Source organism: Triticum aestivum, chromosome 4D, assembly GCF_018294505.1.
Source record: "Triticum aestivum cultivar Chinese Spring chromosome 4D, IWGSC CS RefSeq v2.1, whole genome shotgun sequence".
Taxonomy (NCBI): Eukaryota; Viridiplantae; Streptophyta; class Magnoliopsida; order Poales; family Poaceae; genus Triticum; species Triticum aestivum.
In genome coordinates, this window is record NC_057805.1 from 7,962,373 (window position 1) to 7,977,546 (window position 15,174).

Sequence of the window (15,174 nt, forward strand, 5' to 3'; positions counted from 1 at the left end):
TGTAGCTATGGTTCGGATACGACCAAGCCCCCAAGTGATGCTGTGGCATTGCACCGATCAAGAGGTGTAGCTATGGTTCGGATACGACCAAACCCCCAAGTGATGCTGTGGCATTGCGCCGATCAAGAGGTGTAGCTATGGTTCGGATACGACCAAGCCCCCAAGTGATGCTGTGGCATTGCGCTGATCAAGAGGTGTAGCTATGGTTCGGATACGACCAAGCCCCCGAGTGATGTAACATAAAGCTTTGAGAAGCTGAATCAAGGGGTAAACCGGACGCCGCTTTATAAACAGAAGCTCCATGTAACCACACATGATGTAAGAAAAACAACAGATACCCCGCTTTAGCTGAGATTCCGGTTTATTATATTGATCATAATATATACATTGTCATAATATGTACATAAGCAGAGCCTATGGCTCAAGTATAGTAAGGCCGAATGAAAGAACATGCGGTGCCCCCATGTTTGGTTTTGGTAATTGATGACAATCTCTATGGACTAATGGTTGCCTTGAGTTATATTTGAAGGATTTGTCCATAGGCAGTTCTTGAAGTCCATGTGTCGGGTTCAAGGAGTTTATGTGATGACCAAGGTGTTATTAAGGAATTATCCAAAGATTGGTCATGTGAGAGTTGAGCTTATTGCAAGCATGTCTTGAAGAAGAAGATTGTGTGATCATTCATGTTTACCTTCAAGACATCATCCAAATGAAGAGAGTTGGAAAGAGTCAAGGTTGATCAAGACTAAGTCAAGAGTGAATCAAGTTGATCAACACACAAAGCGCACAAGATGTACCGAGGGATCAAGCGATCCCATGGTATGGTAAGCATTGTCAATTACGCTTTGTGTACTAACCCATGGTCTTCGTGAGAGTTCTTTGTGGGGTTAGGTTGCGGTGTGCAAGTTCAAGTGAAGCGGGCAAGTTCAAGTAAATCATCACGAAGAGATCAAATGCTTGAAGCTTGCCATCCACTGTGGTGACAATGGACTTGTGAAGATGTGCGGAAGGGTGGCTCACCCATAGTGGAGTATGGGGGAGCAATCAACTAGTCTTCATCGAGCCAGCGCAATCAAGAAAGGTGGTCCATCTTGAGGGAGTCAAGATCGTCATCATCTAGCTCAAGTGGACCATGTGCAAGGCAAAGGTTTGCTTTTGATAGGTTTTCTATTTTACCGGTCTCATGATGGTAGTTGGGAGACCGGGTTATAGGATCGATTGCCGTACTATCAAGGGGGGCTCTCGATGAGTAGCTTGATCGTATCGTTCATAGAGAGCTCAAACCATTGCATCCTTGCATCATCTTTATTGGTTCCTATTTGGTTCTTCTCTTTGTAAGTTTTGGAGCTTATGGTCATCTTGATGACAAGCTCGAGTTCATCGAAAACGGAGTTCACTCACATCTTCTATGATGTTTTCGATGTTGGAGGTTATGCCGGTTCTTCTCGGTTGGAGGTTTCACTCCTCTATTTGTTGGCATACCTCCCTGTTTTGATGCTACTCGTCTTCCTCTATCCAACAAGCTTGAGTTTGCTCAATTCGGAGCTCATTTGCAGAAGTTATGGCAGTTCTGGTCTTCCTTGGAGTATACTTGTTTTCGTGGAAGTAGCTTTAGGATGGCGCCAGCGGTAGTACCGCGGTACCCAGCGGTAGTACCGCTTAGGAGTCACAGGCGGCAGTACCGCTCCGCAGCGGTAGTACCGTCGGTGGGTCCTCAACAGTAGTACCGATGCGGTACCAGGCCCCTACCGCGTAGACTCGAGGGGTCATTTTTCGTGTCGGATTGTGCGGTACTTCGCAGCGGCAGTAGAGCTCATGAGCGGTGGTACCGCCCTTCCACCGTGGCAGTACCGCTCGAGTCCGTATCTCTCCTGCCCTCCTAACTCCACGGTAGTACCGCCCGGGGAAGCGGTAGTACCGCTGTTCTCAGCGGTAGTACCGCTGCCTTATGCGGTAGTACCGCCCTCTGCGGGGCTGTTTTGGGGGTAACGGTTGGATTGTTCCCCCCACTATATAAGGGGGTCTTCTTCCCCATTGAACCTTATCCTTTGAGCTCGTGTTCTTCCCCCATTGTTGACCTTCTTCGAGCTTGCTAACTCTCAATCCCTCCATGGATTCTTGCTAGTTTTTGAGAGAAAAGAGAGAGGAGATCTAGATCCACATTTCCACCAATCACTTTCTCCTCTATGTGAGGGGAACCCCTTGGATCTAGATCTTGGAGTTCTTGGTGTTCTCCTTCTTGTTCTTCCTCTCATTTTCCTCCCTAGCATTAGTTGCTTCGGTGGGATTTTTGAGAGAGAAGGACTTGGGCACTCCGTGTGCCCTTGCCATTGCATTTGGTGCATCGGTTTGAGTTCTCCACGGTGATACGTGGAAGTTACAAGTTGAGAAGCTTATTACTCTTGGGTGCTTGGTACCCTTGAGCTTGTTCCTCTTGGGTGCTTGGGCGCCCTAGACGGTTGGTGGTGTTCGGAGCTCAATCATTGTGGTGTAAAGCTCCGGGCAAGCGTCGGGGTCTCCAATTAGGTTGTGGAGATCGCCCCGAGCAATTTGACGGGTTCCGGTGACCGCCCCCAAGGGTTGCCAAAGTGTACGGGTTCGGTGACCGCCCCCAAGGGTTGCCATTTGTACGGGTTCAGTGACCGCCCTCAGGGGTCCCTTAGTGGAATCACGGCATCTTGCATTGTGCGAGGGCATGAGGAGATTACGGTGGCCCTAGTGGCTTCTTGGGGAGCATTGTGCCTCCACACCGCTCCAAACGGAGATTAGCATCCGCTAGGGTGTGAACTTCGGGATACATCGTCGTCTCCGCGTGCCTCGGTTATCTCTTACCCGAGCCCTTTACTTATGCACTTTACTTTCTGATAGCCATATTGTTTCTTGTCATATATCTTGCTATCACTTAGTTGTTTACCTTGCTTAGCATAAGTTGTTGGTGCACATAGGTGAGCCTAGTTGTTTTAGGTTTTGTGCTTGTCAAATTAATCGTTAGGTTTATTCCGCATTTGTTCAAGCCTCAACCGTAATTATTTTAAAGCGCCTATTCACCCCCCTCTAGGCGACATCAACGATCTTTCATCGAAGATGAGCAATATTCCACGGCCGGTTGGTCTCCTCCTTCGACTTACGTGAGTCTTTGCGCTCTCGAACATCGATTATGTAGTATGACCCGTTGTGTAGATTCTTGCTGACCACAAAGGGTCCTTCCCAAGGGGGGGATAGTTTGTGCATGTCCGTTTGATCCTGGATGAGTCGAAGCACCAAATCGCCTTCTTGAAAGGTTCTGGTTCTAACCCGGCGGCTATGATAACGACGCAGATCTTGCTGATAAATCGCCGAACGAGCTGCCGCCATGTCACGCTCCTCATCTAACAGGTCAAGAGATTCCTGCCGTGCCTTCTCGTTGTCAGCTTCAACATATGCCGCTACACGAGGTGAGTCATGACGGATGTCACTAGGAAGAACCGCTTCCACTCCATAAACCATGAAGAACGGTGTGTATCCTGTCGATCTGTTGGGTGTGGTATTGATGCTCCATAACACAGAAGGTAACTCCTCAACCCAACAACCCGGCGTCCGTTGCAAAGGAACCATAAGCCGCGGTTTGATGCCTCTCAAGATCTCTTGATTGTCCCTCTCCGCTTGACCATTAGACTGTGGGTGAGCCACTGATGACACGTCAAGCCGGATGTGCTCACGTTGACAGAACTCCTTCATGGCACCTTTTGACAGATTGGTACCATTGTCTGTTATAATGCTGTGTGGAAAGCCGAACGGGAAGATCACCTTTTTGATGAATTGAACCGCCGTGGCTGCGTCACACTTACTAACTGGCTCTGCCTCCACCCACTTCGTGAACTTATCAACCGCCACCAAAAGGTGGGTCTTCTTGTCCTTGGACCTCTTGAAAGGCCCAACCATATCCAGCCCCCGAGTTGCAAACGGCCAGGTGATTGGAATCATCCTCAATTCTTGAGCCGGTACATGAGCGCGCCTTGAGAATTTCTGACAGCCATCACATCTTTTGACCAAGTCCTCGGCATCAGCATGAGCTGTCAACCAATAGAAACCGTGACGAAACACCTTGGCCACCAAAGATTTTGAACCGGCGTGGTGACCACAATCTCCTTCGTGGATCTCACGCAAAATTTCACGGCCTTCCTCAGGAGACACACAGCGTTGAAACGCCCCTGTCACACTGCAATGATGTAACTCTCCATTGATAATAGTCATGGACTTGGACCGCCGGATTATTTTCCTGGCCAAAGTTTCATCCTCTGGTAACTCGCCCCGGTTCATATACGCCAGATATGGAACCGTCCAATCCGGGATAACATGAAGAGCCGCCACCAACTGAGCCTCTGGATCAGGAACTGCCAAATCCTCTTCACCAGGGAGCTTGACGGGCGGATTATGCAAAACATCCAGGAAGACATTAGGTGGAACCGGTTTATGTTGGGAACCCAGGCGGCTTAAAGAGTCCGCCGCTTCATTCTTCCGCCGGTCCACATGATCCACCTGATAACCTTTAAAGTGACCTGCAACAATATCCACCTCATGACGATATGCTGCCATTAGTGGGTCCTTGGAATCCCAAGTGCCGGACACTTGTTGAGCCACCAGATCCGAGTCACCGAAGCACTTAACTCGGCTTAGGTTCATCTCCTTAGCCATCCGAAGACCATGGAGTAAAGCCTCATATTCAGCTGCATTGTTAGTGCAAGGGAACATTAAACGGAGAACATAACAAAACTTATCACCTCGTGGGGAAGTTAATATGACTCCAGCCCCCGAGCCCTCCGATTGCCTGGACCCATCAAAATGAATAGTCCAATAAGTATGATCCAGCTTCTCCTCTGGCGCTTGTAATTCTGTCCAATCATTGATGAAATCCACAAGTGCCTGAGATTTGATCGCCGTTCTGGGTATGTATTTCAACCCGTGAGGTCCGAGCTCTATAGCCCACTTAGCAATCCGGCCAGTTGCTTCTCTGTTCTGGATTATATCTCCCAACGGAGCAGAGCTGACCACCATGATGGGATGACCTTGGAAATACTGCTTAAGCTTCCGGCTTGCCATAAAAACCCCATACACCAATTTTTGCCAATGCGGGTACCTCTGCTTGGACTCAATAAGTACCTCACTGATATAGTAGACCGGCCGTTGAACCGGATATTCCTTTCCGGCCTCCTTGCGCTCCACCACAATAGCCACACTAACAGCCCGGGCGTTAGCTGCCACATATAGCAACAATGACTCTTTGTCAACCGGAGCAGCGAGAACCGGCGGATTAGCCAGCTGCCGCTATAAGTCCTCAAATGCTTCATTAGCGGCGTCACTCCAGACGAAGTCATCCGTTTTCTTCAGCATCTGATACAAAGGGATGGCCTTCTCGCCAAGGCGACTGATAAACCGGCTCAACGCGGCAATCCGGCCTGCCAGGCGTTGAACATCATTGATACACTTCGGTTTGGCCAAGGAGGTGATGGCCTTGATCTTTTCCGGATTAGCTTCAATACCCCGGTTAGACACCAAAAAACCCAAGAGCTTGCCTGCAGGTACACCAAAGACGCACTTGGCCGGATTAAGCATCATTTTGTAAACCCGCAGGTTATCGAAGGTTTCCTTCAAGTCATCAATCAATGTCTCCTTCTTCCTTGATTTCACCACAATATCATCCACATAGGCGTGAACATTGCGGCCGATCTGTTTATGAAGACAATTCTGCACACACCGTTGATAAGTCGCCTGGGCACTCCTGAGCCCAAAGGGCATGGACACATAGTAGAAGGCTCCAAAAGGAGTTATGAAGGCTGTCTTCTCCTGGTCCTTAACTGCCATTTTGATCTGATGATAACCAGAATATGCATCCAAAAAGCTCAAACTCTCGCAACCCGCCGTAGCATCAATAATTTGATCAATACGAGGGAGGGCAAAAGGATCTGCTGGACAAGCTTTGTTAAGGTCTGTGTAGTCCACACACATACGCCAAGTGCCGTTCTTTTTAAGGACCAGCACCGGATTAGCCAACCACTCAGGATGAAATACTTCAACGATAAATCCAGCCGCCAAGAGCCTGGCTACTTCTTCTCCAATAGCTTTGCGTCTTTCTTCATTGAACCGACGGAGAAACTGCTTGACCGGTTTATATTTGGGATCAACATTGAGAGTGTGCTCAGCGAGTTCTCTCGGTACACCTCGCATGTCAGAAGGCTTCCATGCAAAGATGTCCCGATTCTCACGGATGAACTCGATGAGCGCGCTTTCCTATTTTGGATCCAAGTTAGCACTGATGCTAAACTGCTTGGACGAATCGCCAGGCACGAAATCAACAAGCTTAGTCTCATCAGCCGATTTAAACTTCAGGGCCAGATCATGCTCTGTAGTTGGTTTCTTCAACGAAGTCACATCTGCCGGATCAACATTGTCCTTGTAAAACTTCAACTCTTCTGTTGCACAAACCGACTCAGCATAAGCCGCATCACCTTCTTCACACTCCAGAGCAATCTTGCGGCTCCCATGCACGGTTATAGTTCCCTTGTGACCCGGCATCTTGAGCTGCAGATAGACATAACAAGGCCGTGCCATAAACTTAGCATAAGCTGGCCGTCCAAATAAGGCATGATACGGGCTTCTGATTTTCATCACTTCAATGGTCAAGATTTCTGATCTCGAGTCATGCTCATCTCCAAAAGCCACCTCCAGAGCTATCTTACCAACAAGATATGCCGACTTACCAGGCACCACACCATGGAACACCGTATTGGACGGTTTAAGATTTTTATCTGTTAACCCCATGCGACGGAAAGTTTCATAATAAAGGATATTGATACTACTCCCTCCATCCATGAGTACCTTAGTGAACTTATAACCTCCCACCCGAGGTGCCACCACCAGAGCCAGATGACCCGGATTGTCAACCCGGGGTGGATGATCTTCTCTACTCCACACAATCGGCTGCTCGGACCAGCGCAAATAACGGGGCACCGCCGGTTCAACGGCATTCACCGCCCTTTTATGAAGCTTCTGATCGCGCTTGTCCAAGCTAGTGGTGAAGACATGATACTATCCGCAATTCAACTGCTTCGGGTTGCTCTGGTAGCCCGACTGCTGCTATTGCTGCTGATTGCCCTGATGATTATAGCTACCTTGGTTACCCTGATTACTTTGATTGTTATGTCCACCCTGATTGCCGTGGAAGCCTGAACATGAATTTCCTCCACCATAACCCGGCTCATGAGACCCGGGGCCCGAACCGCCTCCTGGTCCATGATCATACCGGAAAGAATCAGAATTTTTGAACTCTTGCATGATGTAACAATCTTTCCAGAGGTGCGTGGACGGGATCTCCTTCGTCCCATGCTTTGGACAGGGCTGGTTCAACAGATAAGACAAACGGTCCGGATTAGGACTTGGCCCTCCACCGCGCTGGGGCGGTTTACCCTTGCGCCGCTGGCCCTTGTCATGTGTATTAGTATTAGCCACAAAGTCTAAACCGTGGTCCGCCTTACGCTTGCCGCCATTTCCATGACCCGCCGGGTTGTGGTGCTGCCCCTTGGCGTTGCCGCTTTTTTTTCCCTTCCCTGTCTTATCATCGCCAGACTCGGGATCCTTGGTACTATCAGAGTCGGCATACTTCACCAGTGCAGCCATGAGGGTTCCCATGTCATTACAATGACGTTTGAGCCGTCCCAACTTCAACTTCAGGGGTTCAAACCGGCAATTGCCTTCCAATGTTAAAACTGCGGTGTCTGCGTTGATGCGGTTCGATGAATGCAAAATCTCCGAAACCCGGCGCACCCAATGGGTTGTTGACTCTCCTTCCTCTTGGACACAGGCAGCTAAATACACAATTGACATGGGCTGCTTGCATGTATCCTTGAAATTCTGAATAAACCGGGCTCTCAACTCGGCCCATGACCTGATAGAATTAGCCGGTAAGCTCTTTAGCCAAGTGCGGACCGTCCCTTCTAGCATCATGGTGAAGTATTTCGCACATGCCACATCATCCACATCCAGCATCTCCATGGTCATCTCATAGCTTTCGACCCATGTTTCAGGGGATAAATCGGCGGTGTAATTCGGCACCTTGCGCGGGCCCTTGAAATCCTTGGGCAGGCGCACATTGCGCAACGCCGGGACGAGACACGGTACTCCCAAAGAACTAGAGGTAACTCCTGGTTCCACCGATGTGGTTGGACGAACCGGAGTAAGCTGACGGGCTTCATGTTGCGCCGCTAACTCGGCCTCTCTGCGTGCCCGAGCCCGGTCCACCACCTCCTAAGCATCACCAGCACCACCCGCCGGGTTATTGCCACGGGGCGGATCACGGTTCCGCGCATTGCTTGACACTGTCGGTTCATCCATACGCCTGCTGTAACTCCGGCTTGGACGGGGAGTGGAATGAATCCGATCGCGACTATATGAATAAGCCTCCTGTTGAACCAAGGCTGTCTAAAGAAGCTCCTTAACCCGACGCGTCTCGACTGCCGCCGGAGAATCGCCTTCGATCGGGATGGCCGCCAGCCGTGAAGCGGCAGCGACAATGTTGTCCATCGGGTTAGAGTAATGACCCGGTGGCGTGGGGACATGCGGTGTTACAATGTTGTTCTGACGAGGCGGATCCACCAAACGTGGCTGAACCGGCGCCCCTACTCCAGGTGCCTCCGCCCGGTTTACCACCGGCGGATTACTGGTCCCTGCTCCTGGGGTGTTAAAGAGATTTCTAGAGTTATAAACCGGCGGCAGGCAAGATCGGTACCTCCTCTTCAGGACTTCTTTCGACGCACTCTGATCCAGCATAATCCGGTAAGCTTGTGCATCCAAAGCGGCCCGCTCCGCGGCCATCCTGGTATCCTCAGCTGCTAAGTCGGCTTTGGCCTGGGTGATCTGATCTTTCACTTTCGCGATTTCCGCATTGTGTGCATCCTGATCCGCCGGGTTAACCTCCGCCATCAGCGTTGCCAACGCGTTAAACAAATCAGATAGAACCTGAGCTGGCGGTCGCACAGGGCCTCCTGCCCCGGCCGCTGTTGCCGCTGTCGATCCGAAAATCATCGCCGCTGCGGTCGAAGAGTGGAGCGCCGGTTGCGTACCGGCCATGAAGATCGCAACCCGGTTTGGCAGATCAAAGAGGTCCGGAATAGTGTCGCCATCGGAACAGCCCCCAATCCGGCCATCCTGTAACTGATATAACGACTCGGTCTCTCCGGTCGATGACTCGTCGCCGGAATAAACGACGGTCTCACCACCAGATTCCGATCTATCCTCAGATTCCCCTCCATGGATAACTCCCACGAAGGCACGCTTCATGACAGGCTTGACCCGGGCAGATCTCGCACGCTGAGCCGTTTCGACGAGGTCGGTGCAGATGTCCGGCTCAAAGCCCGGTTCGCCGATCTTGCCAATGAAAACGTGTATGCCATCAAAGGGGACCCGGTACCCGTAGTCGATTGAGCCGGCCTCGGGGCCCCAGCCTGCATCGTCGATGTAGAGCTTGCCGCGACGACTCTTGGTCATCCGGCCCACAGCGTAACCCTTGAGTCCTTTGAAGTTGCCCTCCAAGAACTTGAAACCATCGTGCGATGGCCCCACGGTGGGCGCCAACTGTCGTGGTTTTGTCACGGCAGATGTCCTACAGAAAGGACTTAGTCGTGGAGCCATCGCTACGGGTTAACTTAAAGGGGTTAAAGCGGACAAGGTACGCAAGAGAGTTTTATACTAGTTCGGCCCCTTACGATGAAGGTAAAAGCCCACGTCTAGTTGTGATGGAATTGTTGGGGTTTCGATGACCAGGGAGCGAATACGCTTTGCCTGAGTCTCGAGTTGTTGTCTCTTGTCCTTGAACCGCCGCCGGGTCGTCCCCTTATATACATGGGTTGATGCCCGTCGGTTTACAGAATCCCGAGGCCGGCTCATAATCGTGTCCGGCTCGGTCTCTACTACTTCTATCTTACAACACAAGTTTACATATCAATGCCAGTTTATGTCTACAGGCCTTAAACCGGCTTTGGGCCCTGGGCCTTCATAAAGCATCACCGTCTGTCTTCATGGACTTCAGATACGAATGAACTACTTATGGGGTTAACCCGGCCTCTCCTGACGGGTTTACGCCCAGTGATAATATCCCCAACAACTTTCATGCACTTAAGTAGATATTTCAAACTAGTGTTTACCTTCGAATCATTTATAGGTTTGTACAGGACTTTCCGTCGCTGCAAGATCCCATGATCATTTGGTGTTTCAGTAGGCATGTATACCCCAAGTCATGGTCTTCTTAACACCTTTCGCGTGTGAGTAGTTCAATCACACTAATAATTTTCCCGGAGAAGCCCGGATTGTAGGTCAGGGTAGTTTATTTGGGGAAAAACGTATTCTATGCTTAGATAGTATTTGGTTCTCTCTAAGTATTTCATATTGGTCTCAAGTTACACTTCATGAGTTCACTTACTCTATTACTTATTTTATCCTGGTAATATGCAAGTCATTTGCATTCATGTTGTCGATGCACGAAATTTTCAAACCATGTATACGGCGGGGAAAACGTTTATTATAAGCCGGCTGATTTCTCGCGTCGTAAGTCTCCTCCGTTGTGCGACACGTGTTCCCGTGGGGCCAGCCCACCGCTCTTTCTCCAGCCTTATCCCCATCGATTCACCCGGACTGCATCTTTCTCCTCCTTCTAGCTAACTCCAGTCGCCGCCGTCCTCTCCTCTCCAATGCCAAATCTCGCGGCTGCACACCAGATTTCGCGAGCACGCCACTCCCGGCTGCTCTGATCCAGCCGTCGGAGCACCGCGAATCCTTGCAGCAGCCACCGGCTTGCTGCGCTCGCGGCGGTGCTGCCGCCGCCGGCGCTGCATATGAGGATGGCGGCGCTGCAATGGACGGGCGCTATTGTCGGCGGCATGACAAGTCGAGCATGGCGGCGCTGCTGCCACCGACGCTGCAATGGAGGGGGCGCTGTGTCGAGGACGGCGACGCTGCAACGGCGCTGCATACGAGGATGGCGGCGCTGCTGCCGGCGGCGCGACAAGTCGATGACGGCGGCGCTGCAATGGAGCGGGCGTTCCTGCCGCCGGCGCTGCAAACGAGGACTGCGGCGCTGCTGCCGCGGGCGTTGCATACGAGGACGGCAGCGCCGCGGTGAAGCGCCGCGGCGGTCGTCGGAGCTCCGGCGAGGTTGCAACGAAGCACCGTCGAAAGCTGCAGTGAAGCGCCGCGGCGGTCGTCGGAGCTCCGGCGAGGTTGCAATGAAGACGTGGAAGCTGCAGTGAAGCTCTGCGGCGGTCGTCGGGGTGCTGCGGTAGAGCACCACCATTCCAGTGGCGGTGCTGCAATGAAGCTCCGTCGAGAGCCGTCCAGTGCTACAATGAGCTTCGCCGGGGGCCACCACTGCTGCAATGGAGCTTCGCCGGTGGCCGCCGGAGTTGCACTGAAGCATCACCGGAGCGGCTGTGTTTCAATGGAGCATCTCCGGCGGCGTCCGGTGCTGCGATGGAGCGCCGCCGCACCGATGTTATCGCCGCAGTGAAGCGTCGCCGGCAGCTACCTGGGCTCCGATGCAGTGCTGCGGTTGTGCGATGTGAGGAAGAGATTGTGTTGGCGTTGACCATTCAAACCAGCTGAGAGGAGAGATCCAACGGTGTGGCGGGACTAATCAAACGGCCAGCAAGGCGGCTTAAATCTTCCTGGCATCAGCCGGTTGACGCCTAGCAGCCGCCATGCGGCGGCATACGTAGTAAAAAACGTGGAAGTGAGAGCGATACAAGGACAACAAAGCTAAAACCCTAGCGGCTAGAGCTCTTGAATCGGTATGTGACTTCATGCGTAGTTGGTGATGTAGAAGATGTTGAGTATTTCTCCTAGGCCCATGGGTCCTTATATATGCATCTTGTCCTAGCCTCCAAGTGGAGCAGAAACCGAACCAGACTCGAACTCCTCCATTAATAAGAAAAGTACCATCTCCTCTTCGCATCGTCTTCCAAATCGGCTATTGTTTCCTTATCCGCATGCCACGAGATGGAAAGTTTTGGTGCATCTTTGGTCTTATGTACACAAATGTCTTCGTTTAGTCTCCATATGATGTGGACAATAAATTTAGAATAAAAATCAGATGCACAAAGAGTAGAGAGATGAAAGAGAAAGGAATACAAGGAATTTGTTATAGCATCATTACTTAAACAAAACCCCCCAAACTACAAAAGTCTTTTTTTTATCCCGAGCACACACATGGTCCCCCGTGAAGAGTAAAATTGAAAAAAAATAGTAAAAATTTCAAAATATTGTGATTTTTTAATGATAAATATTGACGAATGTTTCAACTGCGTGCAAAAAATTGTGAGGAAATGACATTTGTGGAGGCCTGTGCAAATTTTTATGTTTGATATTCCAAACAACTTCCAACAATAATCTTTATGGAGCATCGTTTTTGTTTTGCACAGACCTCCATGATTTTATTTAATCACGAATTTTTACACGCAAGGGTGAAGAATTCATCAATGTTTATCACAAAAAAAAACAGATTGTTTAGTATTTTTACTGTTCATCATGGGGCATGTGAGGTCGAGATAAAAAACTCAATATCCCAAAATTACAAAAGGTTTTTTTATAGTAACCATTATATGAGGAATGGATTTTTCAGGAATTTCATCTGAGTTGCCTTTTTTATTTTCTTTTTCTTTTTTGCGGGTGGCCCTGATTTTTTTTAGACAGTGAGTTGCCCTGATAATAAGAAGGTTTTTTTTAGGAGCCCCGATAAAAAGAGGTTGAAAACAGTAAGCAAGCTTCCCTAAAAAACAGTAAGCAAGCTAGAAAGAGAGGACCGTATCAGATCCTCCAGCCCTTGCGACGTGGAAACAATATGCATCTTTCAAATGACAGAATGCAAGATAGAGCGAGTCAGCTCAGATCCAATCGGGCGCCACACGTCTGACCAGGATCACATGTCTAGTGAAGATTCCTGCAACAACAAAAAAAAAGATTACAGTGAAGATTGACGAGAAGGCCAAAGGAAGCACATGTAGGAGTGGGACGTGAGGCGTGAGATGACCGGCATCCACGTCGTCCATGCAATGATCCATCCATCCATGCATAGGGCGATCGAGAAAGTGTGCCGAGGCTAGCTAGAAAGCTGTCCATGTAGGGCGTGCGCTGTCGAAGCCACTGAGACCGTTCACCGTCGTGTATCGATCGATCGCGGCCGGAGGTCAGAGCTTTGCGTACGGCACCAGAGCGACAGCACGTAGGTGAACAAGGATGGGCCGACTAGCGGCCGGCGTTGTGCACCCGTACTGTTGTTGTGCCCCACGAACGACGACTCTCGGATGCCATGGCATGCATGCATGTGGCAGAGCGAGGCCGGCGCACGCGCGCAGCGCACAGGGTGGTGACTGCGTCGGCACGCACGCACTCGGCTCTCTCGTGTCGATGTCGGAGTCGGCATGCACGAGCACGACGGCTCCATCGTTCGGTGGTTCCGTCGACCGGCGGGCCGCAGTGCACCACTGATCGATCGATCAGCAGGGTACCACTACCACTACCACGCACGGTCGCTTCCGGTCGATATCGATCGGTCTCACTCATCACGGATGCGTGCGTGAGAGGGACGAATGGTCCTGCTAGCGACCCCGGACGAGACGAGACAAGACGCCGTCCGGTCCAAAGTCTGCAATCAAGTTACTCCTAGGTCCTAGCGGCCTGCCCTAATTAATTTCTCGTCAGGCAGAAGCTATAGCTAGCTAGGTGTAGCGACGAGTCAGCTGCAGCTGCAGCAGCGGACAAACGCACACGCACACATCCATCGGTCACCAGTTCCCAAACCCACCCGGCACCGGCCGTGCATCGTGGACCGGGCGAGCGCTGCGTGCCAACGGCCGTACGTGTCGCCGTGCGTGCGTGCGCCCGTCCGTCCGTGCACGTGAACAGGGCGCCATGTCCATGTGACGCCGTCCGTCCGTACCCGGTTGGCTAGCTAGCTAGCTCTATCGAGAGCACGTACGTACCGGCCGGATCATGGTGGCCGCAAGCACCGCGGCGGCATGGAAAACGCATGCTCAAGTTAAGGGTACGGCTGGGCAGATCAGATGGAGTGTATGGGTGAGAGGTTGGGGGTTGGACGGTGCATGCACGCGCGCGCGCGCCGATACGGATGCATGCATGGTCTCTCGCGTGCGGGCGGCATGGGAAGGGAGTAGAGATGCCACACGGGGCACGCCCGGAGCGCGCGCGCGCGCACGGCCCGCGGTGCCTCCGACTATGTGCTACGTGTGTGTGCGCGCACACAACTGGCGTGCTGGTCGGCTGTACCAGGCCCATGCAAAGCGCATGCACCGACGGCGGGGATGGCCCGCGGACTCGCGCTGCCTGTGACCAACCAACCGGCCGGTGGCGTCGGTGGGTGGCTGCTGCTACACTGTCAGTCACTGTGTGTGTGAGTGGTGGAAGAATCTGAGCCTGATGGATGGCGTTGGCGTTGTCTGCGGCGATCGAGCGGGGAGCAGGGCGTCAGTCTGTACAGTGCAGTCATGCGGATGCAGGCAGGAAGTCCCTCTCTGCTCCTGCTTCACCAAGCAAATGTAGTGGAGGGGCATCGATCGTGTGTACGTTGGCGCCCACGAACGCCTGCTTCCTCGTCGTGGACTCCATCTCATGCCGTGTACAGTACTATGTGTGTCGGCATGTGAGGCTCTCTCTCTCTCTCTCCGTCCCGGTTCTAGTTATCCTAGCTAGCTTAGCTAGCTCGTACTAAGCCGTACCAGATGATTCTTGTTTAATTTGCGGTCTTATCTGCACTAGCTAGATGCTCGATCCACACCACCCAACCAAGAGAAAATCTCAACGAAAGCTTCCGGCGAGAATATCTACGTTCGAACTTGGCAATTCCGGACCCTCAAACGCCCGTGGACGCGTCCGGCACTGACCGAGCGCCCCTCATATTTGCCATTCTGCATCCGCGTATCTTATATCCGGCGCCTTATATTCATACTACCATGCACGCGTTGATCTATCCTACGTGATCAAACGACGGACAATAAAATTGAGCTATAAAGGAACACAAGATCGGCTGCAAACGGATATAACATACTTCACCACACCCACCACATCCAAAAGATCATAGTTCGTCCACAGACAAGTTCATAAAACTTCTACAACTAAAAACGATATAAACATTGA